Source organism: Carlito syrichta, unplaced genomic scaffold, assembly GCF_000164805.1.
Source record: "Carlito syrichta isolate Samal-C Ts95f unplaced genomic scaffold, Tarsius_syrichta-2.0.1 Scaffold126580, whole genome shotgun sequence".
NCBI lineage: Eukaryota > Metazoa > Chordata > Mammalia > Primates > Tarsiidae > Carlito > Carlito syrichta.
Window position 1 is genome coordinate 24644 of NW_007070676.1, and position 6450 is coordinate 31093.

General features: G+C 37.0%; 1 pseudogene; it reads left to right on the forward strand.

The window, feature by feature from the left end:
• The first annotated feature begins 1404 nt into the window (after positions 1-1404).
• LOC103250157 lies at positions 1405-2666 on the forward strand (annotated as a pseudogene).
• Positions 2667-6450: the final 3784 nt, after the last annotated feature.

The following is a 6450-nucleotide window of genomic DNA, read 5'->3' on the forward strand; positions in this document are numbered from 1 at the left end:
TATAGGACCACAGCCATATATGTGCTCTGTTGCTGACTGAAACATTATTATGTGGTACATGACTGTTTTCATCTTTGCAGAATTTGTTATATTAATCACAGTCCTTACCATTTCTGATTCTTATCATTTTTTCTAATGGAGTCAAGTTAGCATCTGGTGTCCATAACCTTACTCAAATATCGTTTCGTTTCACCTACATTTTGTCTTATTATTTACTATATGTTACATTTCTATATGTTACAACCATAAAAATACAAGTATATACATATTGTTTTATGTGATTGCTTTTTAAGTCAATTCTTTAAAAGGGGGAAGAATATGCAAGTATACTCTCATTCATAATTACATGGCTACCTGTACTGGTGCCTTTGGATTTTTCGTGAAGACTTGAATTATTGTCTAGAGTCTCAGCCTTGCTCTCAGCCTGAAGAATGTCCTTCAGTATTTCTCAAAAAACATGTCTTCAAGGCAAGTGCCACTGAGAGGACAAAGTGTCCTTCTCCACCCAGCAAGAGTTCTACTCCAGGCACAGGAGGTTAAGAAGAATGAGGTCCCAGCTACCCCTGCCACAGTTCATGGGTAGGGTGAAGGTTCCACATCAGGAAGAGCAAGGCTGGAAGAGCAAAGGGTCGCCCTGGGAAAAGCACAGGGCTATGTCCCCACCCTGGCTGCTGTGAAGTGGTGTCGATCACACCTTCATGTCCTCCCTTTTAGGAACTGGATTCAAGGTGTGTCTGCTTCTATCCACTTTTACTGTCTGTAGATATCAGGAGTTGCAACCTGAAGTCAGAAGATTTTATCAGAGCCCCTTTAGGAAGGTCTTGGACTTTAGTTTCTTGTCCCCAGCCCTGGTAGGTCCACCTTTTTCAAAATCAGCAGATGTTCCTAAAATAACGTGGCTTTCACTGCCTGGCTACCCATTTGTGAATTTTCTTTATCATTTGAATCTTTGTTCCAAAAGTCTTCACAGCCATAGGGTTAGATGTCTCATCTCAAGCAGAAATTGCATATTTTGGGCAGCCTTTGAGATAACCTTCAGTGGGTTCCTCATTCTGATCTCCCTTGCTCACCATTATCAGAAGCAGAAGCCCAGTCCATGCTTTTGAAGTGATTACAGAAATTAGAATTGGAGCCCAAAGTCTCAAAACCTGAAGATATTAGACTCTTAGCCTTTAGATCAAATACAGTGAGGAGTAAAAAAAAATAAGGCACCCATGTGCGTCTCCATCCCAAGTTGGCATATAATTCTAAGACCGTATTTAAAAATGAAAAGGAAGCTTTCTCGAGAGGAGCGAACGAGACCACGTTGTTTCTGCCTGGTCGTCTGGGCCAGGTGACGACGAAGTGGTATCCTGGTGACCCAGCCCTTCATCCCTAGGCTGCCCACACTCCCGGGGCCTCCCGATGCTGAGGTCTATGTGGAATTTTCGGAGACGCCACAAAGAGAAATGCATCTTCCTGGGCACAGTCCTTTGAGGAGTGTATATCCTGGGGAAATATGGGCAGAAGAACATCAGAGAAATACAAGAAAAGGAGGAGGCAGAATATATGGCCCAAGCACGACAACAGTATCATTTTGAAAGTAACCAGAGGACTTGCAATATGACAGTGCTGTCCATGCCTCCAACATTGAGAGAGGCCTTAATGCAGCAACTCAATTCTGAGAACCTCACCTCTCTACTAAAAAACAGGCCTTCAAATAAGCTAGAAATATGGGAGAATCTGAAGATAATAAGCTTCACAAGAAGTAGTGTGGCTGTGTACAGTACTTGTATGCTGGTTGTTGTTTTGTGAGTCCAGTTAAACGCAATTGGTGGATATATTTACCTGGATAATGCTGCAATTGGCAAAAATGACACCACAATTCTTGCTCCTCCAGATGTTCAACAGCAATATTTATCAAATATTCAACATCTCCTTGGAGATGGCCTGACAGAATTAATCACTGTCATTAAACAAGCTGTGCAGAAAATTTTAGGAAGTGTTTCTCTTAAACATTCTTTGTCCCTTCTGGACTTGGAGCAAAAAAGAAAAAAAATCAGAAATCTCGTTGAGCAGCATAAATCTTCTTCCTGGATTAATAAAGATGGATCCAAATCTTTATTATGCCATTATATGATGCCAGATGAAGAGACCCCATTAGCAGTTCAGGCCTGTGGGCTTTCTCCACAAGATATTACCACTATTAAACTTCTCAATGAAACTAAAGACATGTTAGAAAGCCCAGATGTTAGTACAATTTTGAATACCTGTTTAAACCGAGGTTTTAGCAGACTTCTAGACAATATGGCTGAGTTCTTTCGATCTACTGAACAGGACCTGCAACATAGTAATTCTATGGATAGTCTTTCCAGTGTCAGCCTGCCTTTAGCTAAGATAATCCCGATAGTAAATGGACAGATCCATTCAGTCTGCTGCAAAACACCCAGTCATTTTGTTCAGGATCTGTTGACGATAGAGCAAGTGAAGGACTTTGCTGCTAATGTATACGAGGTTTTCAGTACCCCTCAGAAACCGGAGAAATGACTTTCCTTCGAGGAAAACTACAGTGGGAATCATTTACTTTTAAAAATACACTGAATAAATCAGCTATTCCTAGAGTAGCAATTTGTTGCCAAAATGCCTAATAAAAATATATTCTTAATCAAAGTCTTCATTTCATAATGAAATAGATTTATTTGCTATCTTAATATATATTTTTTAAATTCATCAACAGACCAGTTTTTGTGGGCATATATAAATAAGTGTATACATATGAAAATATCAGAATTGTGAATAATTTGTGACACATGGACATTAGTTCCAAACTGACTAAAAACTAATGTAGATACTTTTATATGCATATATAGTATAGAATGCAATATACTTTGATACTACTACTGAGGAAAAATCTATTGGGGAGATAGATCTATAATGTGTGAAGTTTAGAAAATATGCTATTTAATCATAGTACTTCCTGGACTGCTGTAAGCAGAAGTGAATCAGACTTTTCTGCAGCTGCCCTTCCAAAGGACAGATTATTTGTCTCAAATATACCTTTATGGAGGACTTTTCTTCTTTGGGAATCAGTGAATTTTAACAACTATGATCAGCTATGTTTTTCTTTGCTCTTTCTTTGCTATATTTTCTAAAGTTTTATTAACAAGACTTAGAAAGTTATATATTGATTTTGAGCCTAAAATTGTGTTCATGCTGTTTACTCACACCTAGTATTAATTATATAGTTTTATTCATTTGTATATAAATAATTTTAATAACTTACTTTGTATTGATTTTTGAGTACAGTGAATATCTTATTGCAATAAACTATTTTAGTAAAATAAAAAAATGAAAAGGAAGGCAGAATAATAAAATTTAATTTAAAGCCTACTCTGACTCAAATTGGGTGAAAATTGATCCAGCAGTGATTTTTGATGGGTCTCTCTCCAGGACACTTTCTTTCAGACTGGTTTTAGTTTTCTTTCATGATTAATGTAGCTCTTTTCCCATCGATTTGTCTCAAGACTGAGTGACCTGATATCCCAGCACCTGCATGATCCTACATTTGTCCACTTTCAGGACAAAACCAGGACAAGTCTTCTTCCTCTTTGGGTGGCCATCCTGAGCTTACTGGGTTCTGATGAGGGTACACTGGAGGTGTGTCTACTCCGTTCTGGAACAACTACTATTGTTCATTTTCTTCTTACATGAAAACAATTTGAGGTGTAAAAGGACTGGAATAGCGACTGGCAAATTGGGGTTCAAAAGATTTTACAGGCCAGAGTCAGAAGCAAGGGTGATCCCTGAAGAGAAAGTGCCCTGTATTTACAGAAGTGGTTCGCTGATGCCCTTGCTAAAACACAGGCTGTTGGACCCCGCCTCCAGAACCCAGTGTGCTAAGTCCTGGGAGAAGGCTGAGAATTTGCATGTCTAACAAGCTCTCAATGTTGCTGGGTCCAAAAACAACCCCTTGAATACCAGTGTATTAGGAAAGCCGAACAGAAAATTGTGTTGGTGATAATCATTTAAGATGAGAATTAGAAAAGTAATAAAATACAGATGCCAGGGCCTGGGGTAGTGGTCTGAACCTGCTACGGTCTGTGCACTTGATATTGTCAAAACAGTCCTCTTCCTTCTTGCTGGAATACTCTTCCCCCAAATATTGGGATGACTGTCTTCCCCAAATGCTGCATGCTCAATGAAGCCAACCCTAACACTGTTTTGAATTACAACCCCACCTTCCCGCACTAAAACCTGTTTACTTTGTTTTCTTTTGCAGCACACACACACATACCCATGCATACTACTTTTCTTATTCATTTTCTTTACTTTTGATCATCTATATCTTCCCTTGAGAAAGTTGTTCCATGGAGACAGAGATTCTTATCTATTTATGTCACTGATGTGCATATTCCAAGTACTAAAAATAGTATCCAGCATATTGCAGATGCACAATAACTATGTGCACCAATAAGTACCTTTTAACACTTCATTTACAAATCAAACATGTATAATTCCTAGGGTGCCTTCCAGTTCTCCAGTTTTACCCTGATTGCACCTCTCTCTTCATTGCCTCCAGTCTTTACTCCCAATATACACAGTTCTGAACCAATTACAATTGCTCTCTTATCAGAGCTTTGTTACATAATGTTGCAATTCTATTTAGATTTCCTCTACACATCCTAAATCGAATTCTATTCACATCACTTATCTAATGCCTGAGTGTTCTGCATCTTGTGCTCATGCACCTGAGACTCTTTTTGGTAGACATAAATTAACGAAAATTCCTCTGAATTTTGCAGCAAACAAATGGTAACATTAGCAGCAGTCAGTCCTTCCTTAGCTTCCAACAGTATCAGTTATTCAAATTCACCACATTATTCCTGAACCTTAGTGACATTTCAGTAAGTGCAATTTCCATGTCCTATGCATCAAGCCATTAGGTCACGATAAGGGTTTTCTGTATACCTACTCCTGTAATGTTATTAATGTCTAATATCAATACTATTAAGTAGAGAAAAGTGCAGTCTACCCACAATCAGCAAGTCTGCCTGTTGCTATGGAATTTATTTTTCCTTTATCCCTTGTCTGAAAGCACTTCTGTTTCCTGCTGTGATAGAAATAGTCTACATCCTGGTAGCCATAGTAACAACTTAGGGAAAGTTGCTTTACACATTGCTGTTTCTCTCTCATCTCTGCACACCCAGATGCCGTCCTCATTTCAGCTAATTGATGTGGATTATTATTTAAGAAGCGGGTCAGATAATCCAGTTCTGGTCTCTGTGTACAAATGTCTTAAAGACAATGTAAGTGTCAGTTATATGGAGAGGCACCACCTTACCCTTGTTCTCTCTCACATACATTTGATTCAGTCGAATTTATTAAACAGACAAAGAAGAAAAATCACCAGACTCTTCTCTCTACTGCAGGGCTGGTCCAACAGTACACAGAAATGTGCATGTGCAGCTGAACAACATGAGTTCACAATTTCAGTTCTGCCACTGAGCACACATACTTTAAAAGAGTTGAATTATTTGACAAAACTTAGAAAACAAACTACAAAAAGACAAGATATTCATTTTCTGTAAAATGTTATTAAATAAGAAGCTTCTGGAATAGACTGCCTAATTCAGCTTTTCATCTTGAAATTAAATGAAAACTAGTAAAATGAGCACATCTGCTGCCATGTTGATGGATTTCACTGGGACTCAATTGCATGGAAAGAAAGCATAGATAAGAATGATTTAAATGATTAATTTTAGCACCAAAGTCAAGGTTAAGCTAATATTTCTTCTGGGAATACCACAGATATTAACAAAACAGGCATTAAGACTCAATAGCAACCTACAGTGAATTTAAAATAATGTCCTTAAAATATGCATGATATCTAATGCTATGTAGCTTTAGACAGTCATATTTATCCCTTAATCCGAAGCCATTAACCATTGCTCTTCTTATGAGTTATGTCTAACTTTAGAATAATCAGTTATGGAATGTTGTTGAACATTTAGAAACATTTAGTACAAACAACTGGGCAAAGAATACAGAATATATATATATATATATATATATATATATATATATATATATATATATATATGTATATACACACACACAAACACACATGCATAATTCATACATATGTGTATGTATGTATATATACCATGTATAAAATCCTCTGTGCATATTATTCTTTCAATGACTTCTGAAAGAGACGTTATAAGGAAATATGAGAAGTTCTGTTGTTTTGGGCACATATAACCCATTGTACAATTCAATAAACTCTAAATGCATTTTCCCATGCTTTATTGTTTATTTTCTTAATACTTAAAAAATTTTACAACAGTATTAAATTTACAGAAAAATTGCAAGAGTAGTACAGAGTTCTTATACATTTTCCACATCTAGTTTTTCTTATTATTAGCATCTTATATTAGTACAAAAAATTTGTTATAATTAGTTAAATAATAC